This window comes from Lonchura striata, chromosome 2 (genome assembly GCF_046129695.1).
Source record: "Lonchura striata isolate bLonStr1 chromosome 2, bLonStr1.mat, whole genome shotgun sequence".
NCBI classification, from domain to species: Eukaryota; Metazoa; Chordata; class Aves; order Passeriformes; family Estrildidae; genus Lonchura; species Lonchura striata.
This window is the reverse complement of record NC_134604.1, coordinates 46,712,098-46,730,705: the sequence shown is the minus strand read 5'-3', so window position 1 is coordinate 46,730,705 and position 18,608 is coordinate 46,712,098.

Here is an 18,608-nt window from a genome sequence, read left to right as displayed (position 1 = left end):
GAGATTAGTTTTCCTGGTGCTTGTGCTACAGTTATTCTTAAATATTCCTCTATATTTAATTAACAAGAAATTTGAATTGGGGTCTTCACCTGATCAGGTTGAGATAAATTTTAAAATATGAAGAGAAGACGTTAGTGACATATAGATTATAGTTTCACTCATTATTAGTTGTTTTAGATATAAACTCAAAATATTCTTTTGGCTTGCAGTACATGGTCTTAGACTTTACTAGGATCAAAAAATTATAAAAAAAACCCCAACACAAATACTATAGTAGAGCTAAACCTGGATAAAAAGATGAACTCACTCATGGTTGGAAATGATAATTTATTATATATTGAGCATTTTATACTTATCCTACTTACTGAAATAGCTTTTATGAATTATGATAATTTGTGGGTGTAGATCCTGGCACAATTCATTTTTTTACAGTTTTTTGAGAATAAACAAAAACAAATACTAGTAAGTTAAAGCAGGAAAACCTGATGTGTTTTTAAGATATTACAAGCAAAAGAAAAGTTACATTAAAAAATATGTGAATATTTTAAAAAACCTGGAGATGGTCTCTGAAATTGCAGTATCTTCTGAAGTAAGAATATCTCAAAATCATTTTATATCTCTAAAGTATTATTGTGCAGCTGCAGTAATTAACCAATTTGTGTTTCTAAATGAATAAAAATAGTATAAACTACATTTTAGAGACTAAACTGGATTCTGATATAAATAGATTCAATTAGCTTTAATTAAACTTCTCCACCTCTGAGAGAGAATTACTATGTTCCACTTGAATTCTTATGCATAACCAGATGCAAACGCTGAAATTAAATGAACTCAAGTATAATACAGTATAATAAAGTTGACTAAAAACAATAAAAGAACAAAACAACAAAAAACACCCCAAAACAAAGCAGTGTTTTCTCCTTGAAGTATAGAAGACATTTAGTGATGAAGTTATTTAGAGCACAAAAGACCTTGGTTCAGTCTAGAGATATTTATATTTAAAAAAAAACAAGCGAAAGGGAAGAGAAAAAAAGGTATTTCTCAGACAACATGCAGGCACTGCATGGAAAACATAACTTAAACAAATTGTAGATATGCTAGGTTCTTTGCCCCTTATTTATTTTAATAGAAAACTGAATGGAAATTTATAATCAAGGACATCAACCTTGAGGTTTCTTTTGTTTTGATGGATATTTTTATACCACGCTGCATTCTTCCCAATCTGCTTCTCTGTAGAACATTTGCTGCCAAAATTTTCCATTTCCTTTTCTTCTTTTTTTTATCTAGTTTGACAAAGACTTTTGAACTAAGAGTAATTAAAGTCAAGACATCTTTTTTTGGACACCTCTTTAGACTAGACAATGTACTTAAATATTAATTTGGAATGCTGGTAGTATATTGTTTTTTTCCTGTTTATCCTCCCACATATTCCAAGATAAAATACTCTCACAAGTCTTCTTTTGCTCCATTATTTATGCTGCGAAGTCAGAATCAAGAAGTCGAGATGGGATTTATAAAGGTTTATTGGTGTGAACACTTGTAATGACAGAAATAGATTGTAAACCTAATGTCATGTACAGAATAAACCTTTAAATAAGAAAGAGGTGAAAATAAAGGAATAATGTAGTGATACTTGGAGTTTTTGTCTTTGTGAGCTTTTAAATTTTTCCCTGTACTGAGAAATATGGTAAAATACCAATGTGTGCACTCATGAAAATCCACACTCACAAAGTGGTTCAAAAATCTTTAGTTAGTGAATCAAGGTCTAGACAATTTGCTGTCCCCTAATCATTGATAATAACATGTTGATATATTAAAAACGAAACAAACAAAACACCATAAAACCTGAAACAAATTTCAGATCATCTTCAGCACAGCCTTAAAATTCACTTATAAGTGACAGTCTGTTTCCTGAACTCTTTTCCTGCTTCAGAAAGGATCCTTCTAGCATAACTGGGAAACAATAGAGTAAAATGTTATTAAAATATGGAAGTCAATGATTCTTGGAAGAGTTTCTGTTTATCAGTATTAAAGCACTGCTAATCCAAAAGACAAATGTTCTCAGTGTGTGTTAGCCAGATAAGAATTTTGTATAATTAGTGCTCTTAGGATTAACACAGGAGGCCTAGAGGTATGCTATGCACATACACACATATGTGCACAAGCTTCCTAAGCAATCAAGCAGAAATCAGCCTGAATCTATAAAGAGAGAGTACAAAAAGGCAGTAAAATAAAAGAAAGGAGGAAGATGTAACTTACTGTAATTAAGGCAATTTAAAACAGCTTTTGATTTTGTAATTAACAATATATAAATTTACAAGTAAGGAATGAAAAGTTCTTTGTATATCCAACATTGTTCACCTTAATAGTTAGAGCCTATGCCTATACTTCACATTCAAACTTGGCTCTTAACAGATGCAGAAATAGGAAGATTTCAAGATAAGTCAGTAATAATTAGACACAACTTTATTGGCATGATTATGCTGGACACAAATTGCTATATTTTTCTTCATTAAATGTGTTAAAATATTTATGTTTTTTCAGGATAGCTTTGCAGGTTGCCTGAAACATGTTCAGCAAGACCCATTTACAAGTGCTTTTAATTTTATAATTTTCTCAGTCACTTTAATCCTTTTAAAAATCAAGAGAATGTGTTAAAACAGGATTTTGATGATTTTGTTTTGTTTTGATTTGATTTGTTTTGTTTGTTTGGTTTTTTTTTTTTTGGTTGATTGGTTGGTTGGCATGTTTTTATTTGTTTTGGGGGTGATGGTTTTTTGGTTTGGTTTGGTTTTGTGAGGGGTTTTTTGTTGTTGGTTTGTTGGGGTTTTTTGTATCAGTAGAGGAAGAGCTCATCTTTAGCTTTCTGAGTTCTTGGAAGACATATTTGGGGAAATTCTAAATTTTCTCTGCATCAATGAAATCAATAAAACTACTTTATCTAGTTTTTTTCTGTTTTGACTAAGAAAACTGAAGTTATAACTTTATTTCTTTTAATTCAAGGACTATAAATTTTTTTAAATATATCTTCTCTTTTGTTAATATATACCTGTATATTTGGCCTTCAGTGGATTAATGCAGCAATTTTTAAATTGTATAATGTTAATTTCTTTAGCAATAATTCTTTAATAGAATTTGAATACTAATTTTGCCCCTATTTAATGGGAAAAAAAATCAGAATTTATTTTACTTTATGTATTTGTAAATGACAAAGCATATATTCATAAAATATTTAAGCAAGACAATAAGATGCTGCCTGCAAGCAATTATTTATTCCCAACATTTATTTGAAACTGTCTGGTTAAGCAAGTAAAACTATATTCTGCTCTATTTTCTCATGAAAAACAAAATTTTCCATCTCATTTTCTCTAAAGTTTTGGAGTTCAGATAATAGAGTGCATTTTATTATTTATATTTCACCTTCCTGCAATTCAAGAAGTTTCACTTTTGGAATTGTCTTTCTTACAGATTAGTACAGGTCTTTATTACAGATTAGTACAGCTTTTGGCATGAACATTAGTGCTTGAGCTGCAGACAGAGCTTTTTAATAATGCTCCTTTAGCAGCAGTGGTGCACAGACTGTCTCCTGCTGCCATATAGGGACAGCCGTGGCACCGAAGTACCGGAGACAGTTCAAGGTTCTCAGTGGTGTTAACACCTTCCCCCACAGCACACAGCAAATGCCTCATCTGTTGTGACATTGTGACATCCGGCTGTGCCAGCGCAGTCGTGTTCCCACACGTCTATCCTCGTGGGCAGCTTCCAAGGCAAGGGCACTCATTTTGGCTGATACTTCTCCCAGTAATGGGTCCATGTTGACCATGGCCCTAATCATGGTGCAAACCAAAGCTGATTTTGCCATAAGTCCAACAACAAAGACAAGGTCCTAGAACTTGCTGTGTGACTGTAGTATCCTGACTACATTCATGCTTGCTGCCAGCATTTCTGAGTCCTAGACTGAGTTTTCCCTCAGGCTGGCTTATTTGAGATCTACATGAATAGAAGCATCAAATTATTTTGATGATTTTGTACAGACTGTTTGGCCTTCCTTTCAATGTTCTTCTGTCTATTTTTCTCTCTCCCTTTTTTTTTTTTCTCTCCCCATCTGTCCGATAAACAGTTCTAATTTCAATACTTTAATGTCTAAACTGATAGAATTACCCAACTGGTAATTCTGTGAAATTGTGTAAGATATTAATTATTACTGCTTTAAAATTATAAATTATAGGATGACCTGTTTTAAAAGAGCACCCTCAAAGAATTTCTATACTTCTATGTAGACCATTAGAAACCACCTAAATTCAAACTTCTTTTCTCTTTTTTTTTTTTTTTTTTGGTTACCTTTACTTCAGTGGAGTTACTCAACAGTCTTAAGGAGAGTGTAAGAGTCTGTGCATCAACAATGCAAGCATCAAAGACATCTGAGGAAATTAAATCTGTTTTCTGTTGACATTCAATCCTGCTCAGTGTAATGCTCACATATGATTTTCTGCCACAGTTATATCTGCCACTGTCTCGACCATAACAATTTTTAAATTAAAGAGAGATGAAATAAGTATTTTTGGTAACTTACTTTTAAGTATAATTTCCCTGATATTTCATCCACTATTAAAACTTATATCAACGAGTTTAGAGATATTGTTTATGTTCAGACTAAAACTGGCTTATTTTGAAAAGACAAAATATGTTATGGAAAATATTACTGATCTAATTTTATTCTTCCCTGTACAATCTACTAGATGGCTCAAAGGTCCAAGAGAGACCAATGATCACCATTGTACTATTGACATTCCTTATAAATCATTTGATGATCCAGTTAAGTCTTCTTCTGATTATTTTTCTCTTGTATAGTAGAAGAGAAAGGAATAAAATATCTTATTTTTAGTACTTAAATGGATTTATGATTATAAAATAAAAAAAAATTCCAGGACAAGTTGAAAAATCTCTCTACACAATTTGTTAATCATGGCTGAGGTTACAGGACTGTGTCTCTCTATCAAGCTGTCATTTCAGTTTTCTAACTTACATACTGTGCTGTCAGCAGCATTTGAGACTCTCATTTCTCTGTTGCCTTTCTATCTCAGTATTTAGTTGAAATCCTAAAAAAGGCAACACAGACCTCACAGTATATGTTTTTTTTAAACAAATGCTGCCTCTATTCAAATGCAAATACAATAAAAAATAAGCTCGTCCTTCTGAGAAAAACCAATTACTCTACTGCAAAGATGCCTTAACAATGAAGTTGTTTAAGAAGTGCTGGCAGTTCTCTAAAGGGACTGATTTAAGCATGAAATGACAAAAGGACTGAAGAGCTATAATAGAGAAAATGATAAGCCATTTATTTTCTTCAAACTGTTTTACTAGTTCACTGAAGTGAGTGATGAATAAAAAAACACCCAGTAGCTTGAAGAAAGATGAAAGTGGCCAAAGGCAAGATCCAGCAATCTTGCCATCTTGGTGAAGAGATTTCTAAACTAGGAAGAAAAGGGAATAATGATTACAAGGCACAGTCAAGTGTGGAAATTATGGACACACATGGAAAACCAAAGACTCATAGCAACAGGAACAAAAGAGACCTCAGAAACAGAGCAGAATAATGCCTTTTTAAAGCATACATATGAAAATGTGCCCAGCCTTGGAAACAAGTGGGAGGAACCAGAATGCCACATGTTGCCTCACAACTAGAATGTTCTCAGATGAATTAAGACTTGGTGGAAATGGAGTGGTGTAGTGAGCAAATAAATGTTGTTAGGAATGGCAAGCAGGGAAGGTGGTGGAGCGGGTTTTGTTGTCAGTACGAAAGAACATCTTGTCTGTAGGAAGCTGCCATATGAGATGGGACAAGAGACTGACTGAAAATCTGAATATCAGGATCAGACAAGGACATTTTTCAACAGGAGTGTGTTACAGTATACCCAAACAAGATCAGAAAATGAACAGTGGCTAGGCTTGAAAACATGAAGTATAGGTAATGTTTTACTTTGTTTTATACCGACCACACACATCATTAGCACTCAAACTTCTTTCACAAATAGAAAATTAATTAAGGAAACCACAAGCAATTAATAAAAGCAAACCTTCCCATCTTCTGATTAAAGATATTATCTGTTTTAAATAAGGACATTGTTCTAGATGGTATGGAATCCCTGCCTGTCTTTTTATTTATAGAGTCAACAGTTCAATATATCTATGGGGTGGTGTCATCACTGTATTAATTAGTTCCATCTCCCATGAAATAATTTAGTGTTTATGATAAGCATATTAATTAAGATTTTTCTTAAAGAATAGGCTGCCAGAATCAATTAGATAGCAGAATATTTTCTTTCAAAATTTGAGGAAATAACTAAGAAGAATGGCCAAGAGCACATTAAAGATTGAAAATACTAACTTTTGTCATGTAGTATTTAGACTAAAATCTCCTTTTACCTAAATGTTGCCTCTAATAAATGCAACATTTATATTTTTAATAGTGTGATTAAGTTAATTACTAATTAATTTAATTAGTGATTAAATACTATTACATGAAAAATAGAATGTATATATTTATATATAAAATATAAAATTATATTAAAATTTATATTAAAAAATGAAACGTTATCATGATGTATAGTATATGCAAAGCCAGACAGTGACAGAGAGTATAAATTCTTTGCTGTAATTACAATATAGTGAAGTTACTGGACAGAAGATCACAATCTCATTAAGGCTGTAGGTGATGGTAATACATTTTCCATGCTTCAGAAGGATATGAAAAAATCAGGAAGAGATAAAAATACTTGAGTGATTTCTACTCTGTACTTGTTAAATGCTAATACTACAAGATTATTTACCACAACTAGAAGATAAGAAGGTTGAGAAAGCACGTAGACACCAAAGCATAAGTTTTTAAATGAAGAAATAAAATGAGTGCTGACTGCTCTTCAGCACAACACACAGTACAGCCACAGAACTTCAGTACCATAATTCACAAAGAAAGGGACCCTCACAGGTTACCTGGTTCAACAAATGCTCAAAACAGATATAATAATGTCAGGCTGCCCATGGTTGTGTCCAGATGAGTCTTGAAAACATCCAAGTGTGAGGATTTCACAGTGTCTCTGGGAAACCTCTTCTACTGTTTGACCACCTCAAACTAGCTTCCTGACAGCTATTTGCAATTTCCCATATTCTAACTTTTGTCTATCACCTCTCAACATATCACAATGGTCTTCCAAGAAGATCTGTCTTCTTCTCTGTATATTCCAGTGAGGTAGTTTCAAACAGGTCATAAGCTTAGTCCATAAATTGTGTTTTAGGTCAATCTGACACAGAAGTTTGATACAGAAACAAACTAGTGCAATTCCACAGTTTATGCTAGCCTTATAAAGCTAAATAACTTTATAAGTTAGTCTCCTAGTCTGTTTTGGATTTAAAAGCTATGTTTCTATCTCAGTATGCCCTTACACTACACAAGCACTCTTGGGGGAAGAAGTAAGGTAAGAATTGTGAGACACTTTGCCAGAAAACTAGTGAGAAAATAATAGTATCATCCAAGACTTCAGGTTCTCCTTAACTTTGAAACAATTTTATTATGTGTCAGGAAGCCATACATTCATATACTACCCACAGAGGCTGTGATGCAGGAAGAGATCCAGTGCAACTTATTCACGTACCTAATTGTGCCTCTTAGACATCCAGGGTCCATCTTAAATTTTACTCATCCTGATGGATCTATGAGGTACCCAGGACTTGTAAGAAACATCAGTACCATAGGCTGAGGTCAGAGTTCCAGCAGCACCTTTGGTGTATTTTCAGCTGGACAAATCCTCAGTTCAGTAAAGTAGAATCTTTTTAAGATTAAATGAGAAAACTAGATATTAAAGAGTAGAGTTGTGCCACTTCAAGGGCACCTGTATGCCCATTGTGCCTATTAAGAACTTTGAGACTTCTTTTTAAGGGGATAAATGCACTAAAATTTAAGTGCAAGCTAATCAATTTAGATAGCATGATTCAAATTTATCCTGCTTGTTACAGTACCTCAGTTAGCTAAGATTAATTCAGACCACTTTAGTGCAGTTGGAGACTGCTCTCATCTCAACCATCTAGAAGTAGGTGTCTAGTCTAAACTAATTGTGCAAATAAGATTTTTGATCAGTGGTGACATTTTTAAAAGGCAACAAATTTTGGGTAGTACAAATCAATTCTAGGATTAAATGACTCACACTCTGTATATGCAACCTTCTCTCCACATTATATGGAGAAGGCACCAAGACCAGCTTGAACAAGTCAACTAATTTTCAGTTGGCAAGTATTAAGTACATTGTTATAATGTGAAAATATTTGCTTATTTATTTAATATGCTAGATAGAACTCATTATAGAAATTGGCCTCTCAAGGAATTTGATAAAGAACTTAAAACACTTTTGAATATAAGGAAATTTGAGGCTTTTAGAGGCAATTTACTTGTTTTTTGGTCAAAAAGCCCCCTAATACACTAAAAATTACATGCAAGTTTTAAGATAATCATATAAATTTTTAATAAATGAGAAAAATATGAAGTGGAACGATAGACTTTTTTTAAAAATTAGTATTAAATGTCTTGTGTTCACAGATACCAATTTTGCATGTTAATTTGGTACATTGTGAAATTTTTATGACAAAATCAAAACCATAAAGCACAGTGAAGAAAAAAAAAACCAAACAAACTATACTTGCAATACTTTACCGTTTTTATTCTGAAAGAAAAAGTCTTTGCTTTTACAGGAGGTTTTTGGTATTTTGGGTTAAAATTCTTAAAAAAAAATCAATTATTTTCAGGTTAAATTGGAAAATTCAACTATTGCTGTTTTAAAACTTGAAATAAATTGTTTTCTTCTACAGTTCTTCCTAAATATTATTATCAATAAATGCAACACTCTGATGTTTTTCTTTGATTTGTTTATGGCTTTTCTTGTCATTTTTATGATGCTATTTTCAAGAAAAAAAATATATAAGCATTTTACCTTCTCGAAGAGTTTACATGTAGAAATATCTGACATCTTGGGATCCAGTTTTTTACTATTTCGCTGCTTATAAAGGTAATAAAGTGTAGATGTGCTAAGAGCCTCTCTTCAGCAAGTATGAAAATAATGTTTTTCTCCTAGAAATATTTTGAAATAATATTCTCTGGATTAAGGTTCACTTTATAGTAAAATATCAGTTGTAACATGGAAATCTCAGACATCCAGTGGTAGATGACTTGATCTATAAATGCTTCATGCATTACACTCTTTTTCATGAGAGAAACATTGTTAAGTCACCAATTTTGTGCTTTCTTGATAAGTTTTTAATTTCTGTTGGATATCTTGTTGGACAGCTAGTCATTCTATGATTATCATCTCAGCTTTTTATCACCTCTCCTTAATTCAACAGAAGAATATCTTGCCATTCTGGACTATCATTGTAAAGATTATCAAACTTTTAGATCTGCATGTCTATTTCTATCCATCACCAGGTAACAGCTTATCCCTCTTTTTCTGTGTATCTTTTCAAAATAAGCCGAGTCAAGTGTTCTGCCTTTCTGTTCTAATGGCATGCTATTACAGTTTGCATACAGGAATTATTCCATATTTTAGCATAAACTCTCAGTTCTTTCTTCCTATTTACAATTGAAGTTTTCTTGTTGCTATAAAACCCTTACTATTTTTTTTTTTGTCAAACCTCTAGTTTATATATGATAATTTGTCTCTGAAGAATTATTGAGATTCTGTGAAGCCCAAATTTATTCTCTTACTTGGTGAAGGAACTATATTAAAGCAAACATATTATTCTAGTAACATAGAAAGAAATATGGGGCATAAGAGGGTAAAAGTCTTTTTTTAACTGAACTAACTTTCTGTTCCCACTCGTATCACATGATTTGGAAAGAAGGGAAGATAAGTGAAAGTAAGATTAGGAGAGGCTCACACAATAACAAATCCCATTCCTGAAATTCTAGGTGGACATGAAGGTAAGATAAATTTCATGTTACATTAGGAGTTGTATTCACATCCAGACTGCATAAACTTTAGTTTAGCTATTTGAATGCGATCTACTGCATCCTAATTTAGGATTAAAACTTCCAATAGGCATGGCTAGGGAGATGCTCAGACAGAAGCATTTTCAACCATTTGAGATGCTTTTGTTAATCCAAGGCAGATTCAATATGCTTCATGGCAAACTTGTGTCCTATTTATAAATGACAAGTTAAAGGAAATAAAAGATATCTCATACAGCACCAGATACCTTGTGAAAAAATAAGCAAGAGTTACAGAATGGGCTATAATATGAAATCAGAAATCTTAAACTAGATACAATTGCCTAATTGTAAGCATAAAGGGGTATTTGAGTTGTCCTCAATAATCTGAGTGTCCACCTGGGAGTGGCAGACATTACACGAGACCCATGGGAGAGAACTCTTTCAGGAATTGTAGTTGAAGATTAAATCAGATTAGCACAGGATATCTGAGTTTATTAGTAGCCATACTAGGCTATTGAATTGAGTTTTGATTTCTATTTTTGATATATTCGCTCAGTTATAGCTGCAAATATCTTTATTTTTTATGGTTTACTGATGGTAACATATACAGCAATTTGTCACCAAACAGAACCTACTGTTTAAAATTATTTCCTTCATGCTTAAAGATGATGACAGACAAAGAAACTTTGTGAACAACTCATAATATAATTTAGGTTATTATACCTAACAGCTTACCAAGCAAATGGTTGAATTTTGATGAGTTTTCTAGAAATGGAAAAAATATGCATTTTTTTTTTTAAATCCAATGGATAAAGCATGGATTGTGGAATCATGTCTGCTTTATGTCAGCTCAGTGGTCAGTGGGGAGGGTTTATAGAGAAACCTTTTAAACTGTGAAAGACATACAAACACAAGCCAAAGCATGAGTGCAGCTTAGCTAAATCAAAGACCAATGATGAGGGCCTGAGTTAAATACATCTGGAAAAAAAATGAACTGGGAGGTGATGCGGAAGGCCACTGGTGAAGCATTTTCTGACCTCTTTTTTACATCAGTCTAAACCAAGATTATGCTTCTTTGCTATTCCAAGGTGAGGACACAGAGAAACTCTTAGACAGGAGAATGACTTAAGTCCCAACAAAATAACTGAACTAGCACAAGTGAAAATGTTGGGAGAGAATGAGGGTTGGATAATAATTCTGTGATTTTGATAAAATATGGTCATTGCAGTCTTCAGAAAGATTATTTCAGTCAGAGATAATTTCACTCATTATTTCAATTATACTTTCACTGTAGCTAAATAAGTGCCCAGTGAAAGAAAAAAGAGAAAAAGGAGAGAAGGGCTTGAAACTGAGTCTCTTTTATGTTTGCCAGAATACAGTCCCTTTTTACTAAAAGACAGATTGAGAATATTTTGATTCATTGGTATAGATAGCTCCTACATATTGTCTAAAATAAAATTTTAGTTATTTTAGGGCAGAAAATCTCATTGTGATTCCACAGGATTGGTTTAATTGGTCTCTCATAATACCAAGTGTTTATATCATTTATGTGAAATACTAGAAAGAGATGGAGCTTCAAAGAGTCTGCAGCTGGCCCTTGTGGATTTTTCAAGATTAAGTTTTCTATAATTACCTCACAAAAAACTTTTTTTTCCCCAGTTTCTGAACTTAAAACTTTTCTGATTTTAAAATACAGTAGGTTTTCCTTCTTTGCCAAAATACAGCATCTCATATCTTTTGAATAGACATTACTACTACTGACTTACATATCGTCAAAATTTAGGCATATTTAAGTTTGTTGTGTTGACCTTGTCTGGACACCATGTACCCAGCAAACTCCTCTATCACTTTCCTTACCAGATGGACAGGGGAGAGAAAATAAGGTGGAAATCCACTCATAGGTTGAGATAAGGCAGCTTACTAAAATAAAAGTGCAAGTTTATGCATACACAAGTGAAGAGAAGGAAAAAATAGGTTTCTTCTCTATTTCCATTCAGCAAGAGAAATTCAGCCACTCCCCAGGAAGCAGGGCTTCAGCACATATAGTGGTCACTCAGTAAGGCAAACACTGTAAATAAAAAAGTTCCACCCTCTCCTTCTCATTTCCTTAGCATTTTTATCTGAGCTGACATCATAGGGGATGGGAAATCCTGTTGATTTATTTGGTTCAGCTGGCCTGGTTTTGTCCCCTTCCAAGATCTTGCTCACCCCTTGATGGGGGGAAAACTTTGAGAGTCAGCCCTGATGCTGTGCCAGGCCTGCTCAGCAGTACCCAAAGCACTGGGGTGCTATCAACACCTTTCCAGATGCCAGTGCAAAGCACAGAGCTGTAAGGGCTACAATAACAAAATGAGCTCCATTTCAGCCAATACAATCTCCACCCCTTATTCCACACTATTTCCTTCATATTAAGTTTCTTCATGATTTATATATTTTCTAACTATTCCACTGTATTTATTCCTTATTACTGAAATCCCTTCTTACTAATTCATGCAACTTAAACTGCATCTGTAAACCATTTGAATACCCAATGTACACCTTCATAACTATTATGTCTTGTCACAAATAGATAATATTCTCTAATTTCATGGGCTTCCTCTGCTCCTCCAGATCTATGTCTTGGGCTTCATCTTACCAGGATGGATACTTATGACAGGAGAAGCAGCACAATCAATAATTGGGCACCAACACCATCTGGGCTCTGGTCATTGTTGCACTCTCCTTGCTCCTCTCAAAATTCAGTGTTTGTCAGTTCAATGTCTTCCTGTTATTTTATTTCCTGCAATGTACAATTTACACCTCAGATAATTTTTCCCCCGAGGTTCTGACTCTTTGAGGCACACACTGGGTCTCCTCATTTTTCTGCATTATCCACCAAGTAGACCCTGATCCTTAAGGAAAAACAATCCCATGAATGGGTTTGCATTTTCCCATGGGAGGAGAAATCCACACAGCTACAGTATAGCCAAATTTTAAAACTATCTAAAAAAGAAAAGAATAAAAATCCATGTGCAGTTGAGGCTATTGTGAAAGCATGTTTCAGATCTTTTCCCCCAAATGGTGAACTTGATGAGTTTGACACTTTCTGACAGGTATGAACATTTTGAGCTTTGAGGCTTATAGAAAACTATGAAATGTTTCACCTTCTTGTCACCTTTCCATATTAACACCAGAAAAAGTGTCAGTATGAGAGAGATGACAGGGTGTAACACACACAAAAAAAAGCAAACAAAATATGAAAGTAGTATTTCTTTTGTCATGGCCTTGTAGCAACCTCTTTCTCCTCTATAGCAGGGTTTTCTACTTCATTTCTCTGTTTGCCTCGACAATGATTTTCCCTCCCCATTATCCTTGTCCAATCCCATAATTTTTTCTTTCTATATTTCCTTCTTATTTCCTAGGTCAGAAGACTAAACTAAAAATAAAAAATAGCTAAATATTTAAATTATAAGTAGCTATTTTAGATTCTCTTTATGCAGAGAAGTATGCACCTGCAAAAATATTGTGCTTAGTCTTAATGGTCTATTTTAGAATCTTAATTTCTGTTTGACTATAAAATATAGCCAAAAGTGGCTAGTTCTGTTATGAATCTCTAACTTCTTGAAGTATAAGTTTGTCTGGAGGAAGACTCTCTTAATTTTCTAGCTAGAATAATAAAAAGGCAAAAACAGCTGCAGAGTATAAAAATACAATTAGGTGTACTCTGTCCTTAATTTCCTTAAATTTCCAGTACGAACATACTTTCCAAAAAATGAACTGACTTTTTTCCCCAGTATCCACTAAATATTTATATCTCTTGTTATATATTTTTTTCAGTTTTAGTAACATTAAGTTTCCTCAGAACTGCTTAATGTTTGAAATACTTTTTGAGGCACTCAGACACACTCTTTTCTCTGCATTACCATGCAGTTCAAGAATATGTTCTGCTTTCTGAACCATATGGGAATATGGGCAGTAAAGAACATGTCAGACTTCTTCTTGCACTTGCTCACCCATTAAAGCTTAAAACCTGCAATTTTCACATCCTTAAAGGAAGCTACAAGCCTTGGTTGAAGCATTCATGAGCAAACTTAAAATATTCACAATTACTTATAAAAATAATCTGAATTGAGCATTTTGACCTTAGGAAATTTTATTGGAAAAACCATATTTGTATATAAATAAGCTAATTAGAGATTTAATGTTCAGTATATTTATTTATATTATACATAAGTGCATCTATCTATAAATGTAGAAATAGTCCTTTAATTTAAAGTAAGACACATAAGTTTTAAAATGAAGGCCTGATTCCAAATTTTAAGAATGTCCTTGTTTTATATATGGATGAGTGGGAGAGGCTGTTCCTGAAGAAAATCTGTGTCTGAGATAAGACTCTTTGCTTCCAAAGAAGGCCTCTCTTTTTCAAACTTTTTTAAAGTTTTTTATATGGTATAGGCTTAGACTTGTCTCTGTGAGATAAAAAAAAAAGTGTAGCAGCTCAGACTCCTTTAGCTTTACTTATGGTGTTAAAAAAAATAGAAACAGGGCCATGGTCTTCCATTATGTTTAATTGTCAATTTGTTCTTCCACCCTTTTTTGGAGGGCCCTGAGTGAGTCATTAGGTAGCAAAACACAGGCTCAAGGTTAAAAAATATAGTCCTAAAGATACCTCATTCTGGAGAAAACTACCTCTGAGCATGCAAATAATACTACTGTGGTATGTTTTTCCATGCTCTATGTTTTGCCTTTGTGCTACACATGCCCAAAATTTTCGCTGTGCTCACTCCCTCACCTATAGAGTAATATGTATATGATACACACACTTCAGCCACTAAGGTACACCAAGAACTTCAGAAGACAGGTTTTATATGGAGAGAACATACTCGCTTTGCTTTGCAGGAGCTAACATTTGGTCTGTGGGTTAGGAAGAATTTCCTGAAACTGCTAATTTAGCACTGGAAATGTTTTAATGCTTAACTTTGGTTTTGATGATATTCTGCTACATGGTCTGTTGTCCTCCTTCACATACTTTGGTATGGATGATTTAACATCTTCTACATCAAAAACCAAAATCTATTATTTGTATATTAGCAAAGATGAAGAAAACAAAACAGCTCTGTGTGCATAACCATGTGATTGTGAACATATAACTATGGACAATGATTATCAATAAAGAGTTGGGAAGACAATTACATTTTGAACCATATGTCATGCATTTTTCTCAAGCAAGACATCTGAGGAAATGAAGTAGAATTAATCATATTAAAGTGCCTTTATGTTTCTGTTCCTGAAGGTATGCAAATATTCCACTAAAGAGGATTAAATTTAAAATTAATTTGGGAATTTTTCTTCCATTTTAGTGGGAATTAGAAAGAGCTTCTTTACTCCATTTTAGTGAATTATTCACTTAATTTTAGAGTTATCTTTTATTGGCAGTTGAGGATTCAAGCACTTGCTGAAAGCTAACCAAGTGTTTAAGTGGTTAGATGAAACAAATGGAAGCTTTGAATAAGGGCCAGACCTTTTGTTCTGGAAGTTAAAACATTTTTAATGGTCAAGAAGCCCTCTCCTAACATTAGAAGAAAGAAAAAAAAAATGTAACACGAATGATAAAGGATTGCGCTAACTTTTCTAATAAGCTGGACTTTACCCTGGTTGTATGAAGCTATCCCTGTAACTAATGACCAAAAGCAATATATTAATCTCATGCCTTCCATGTCTCTAGGCAGTAACAACAGTTGCAAGGTATTCCTTGCAGCATGGTACAGAAGCTTTAGATAACTGTAAAGACATCTGTAAAAATGTAAAAAAGTCTAATTGAGGTTTCTAAGAATCTAAATAATGTGTGTATCTTCTCCTGGTGTAATGGGGTCATGCTTCCCAAAAGTAAGCATGTCAGCCTGGTTTAACCACCATGCATATTCACTTTGTGAGGTATCCAGTTATTACATATGATCTGTAGCTGACACTCCAAAAAAACTTGTGTGCACCTGTTATCTTTTGTGCCACCACTGGAGACATGCTGGGTATCTCAGATCATTCATCATGTCTCAAGTATCAATAGATGTATATGGGGTAAGTGCAGGCAAATGAAACAACATCAGCAAGAGACAAATTACAGTTTATAGCTATCTTCTTTCCTAAGTCAAAAAGTGTATTTAAAATCACTAGCATTCATTAGAGAACCAATCTTCACCACATTCTTGTTCTTTTAACTTCTCAGATGTTCTGACTTACTACGTCTTCCTGGTCTTTTATTAACCCATACTATAGTATCTCTTCCTTATCTCATCAAAATCTCTGTTCTTAAAACATTTCCGTCCTCCATCTGATCATCACTTCCACTTTATTAATCACAGCCCCAAGTTCAACAGTTACCCTTGCACCACTGGGAAGCCCTTGGTCCTGCTAATTACAATGTGCTGTTTCAGGGACCCCTTTTTACCATTTATCATTTTCTTCATCAGTCCTCCTAAACTTTTCCATATTTTTGTAATCTTTCAGTGTACATGTTGGTATTCTTCTTATCTGTGGAGTCCTTGTCACTGCCAGTCATTTCAGTACCTCCCCATTCTCAAGAATGCTTACACTGAATGAAAACACTCTCTCTACCTCTGTCTACTTGCCCTCTGTTCATATCTCAGTTCCTTTAAAGAAGCCTTTGAAGGTTTCCTGCAAACAGCTCTGGAAAACTGTAAGGTTCAGCACAGAGCAAGATTTTATTTCATCTACTATTTAACAACTTCTAACTGTAAGGACTTTTGTGACTTGATCTTGTTGACACACAGACTCTCATTCAATGGCAAGTGAGGGTATTTATTATGTAGCTGAGAGAAGAAGGGTATTTATTATGTAGAGAGAAGAATTTATAACTTTGTCTAAAATAGCCAAGCTTTTATGGTTAAAACATGGCTTTTAAGTTAATGAAAAACTAAGTGTGCTTTATAATTTTTTTGGTGAATTTAAAGATAGAATAGTAAAAGCACTAGATAGTATGCTTAAAATGCTTTAAAAAAGAGAGAAAATAAAATTAAAAAGCTATTTAATGTTACTATTCAGCTTTTTAATGTACTGTGGAAGGCAGTGGTTAGAGTGGGTCATACATCACTATATTAAAATGTTGCTTTAAAATCTTAGCAGCTGACTAAAATATTTCAGGTGTAATTCATCTGAAACCAGCCTTGCAGCTTGATGTATTAAGCTTTTGATATGAAATGTTTTCCACCTACTGCATCATAATGTATTTTTAAAGCATGATGATTTGGCTCAGTAGCTGAATGTGGATTAAATTTAAATTTTCTTTAAGAAAAGCAAGGCAGTTAATATTTTTGTAGTTTAGCTGTAATTTTTTATCATGTTTTGTCTTTATTTTTCACTTCAAAGCAGCTGTTTTACAATAGATCTGAAGTATATATCACATATTCTTTCTAATACAGAGTCTGTTACCATAGTTTGACTGCAGCTGTGTAACTAGATCCTGTTGTTACAAACTAAGAAGTGCTTCTAATAAGAAAGAATTAATTTACTTCAATTTCTAATTTACAGAAAGAGGGATCAGTACTGCATATGGGGTTTTTCTACAATGAGCTAAACAATGACTCAAGTGACAAATCCAGCAGCTAGCTGTTGCCTCCTCCAGAAATCCCATCCCCCAAAACAAATTAATCAATTTAACAAACAAAAAAAATCCCAATTTTCTCATCCAAATATTGAATGAATATTTTCTGTTGCATAGTCTGAAATTGGATATTCTCAATTTTTCTTTTTTTTCTTTTTTATTTTAATTCCTGATTTACACAGTTTTACTGTTGTATATACTTAGCCATCGAGCTTATAACAAGCTAAAAATTCTTAAGCACAATAACAGGTTTAGCTGAGTAAAATCAAAACCAGGAATTAAAGGAAAACTTTAGATATATGTTCATGGAATTGATATCCTTCTAGAAAATCTCAGCATTGTGTGCTCTTCAATCTCTTACCTTCTTTCCTATCCTGTCCTTTATTGATGAACTCTCTTCATAGTTCTGAATTTTCCTGAAAGTAAGTGCCTGTAGAATTAAAATTTAAATTAAAAGGGCATGAGTCACAGCAAGAAATTTGTATCCAAAGGATTTTTAGTTTAAGAAATGATGAAAATAAGGCTATAGAATGGCATGGGAGCAGAAATTGTGTCAATGCTAACTCTGCTTTGAGCTCATGTTTGCAAATTATATTCATGGAAGATAATTTCAATGACAAAAACAATGGTTCTTATTTGTTTCCTGCATTTTCTCACTCACCACCAAAAAAAACTAACAAACCATTCTCTACTTTAACAAATTCAGAGAATTGCATTCTCTACATGACTATGAATTCTTTGGTGATTACAAAATTTATCCAGGACATCCTGTATTTCCACTGATTTATGATTGAAAGAATGGATTAAATCCTGTAATTGGAATATTCTTTCAATTTCCTGTGTTACATTGTGCTTTAAACTCTTTAAGCTTTGCAATACTAAAGGGCTTCTGTTGGCTACTAGAAGGCCTTCACTCTCACCCTTGCAATCTCCCTTTCATTTGAAACTGCATAAGCTTTCAATTAAGTTCTTGTATCGGTATTTCTTTTTTTTTTTTCCCTTTGTATTACCACCATACAGTTATTCTTTTGCTGA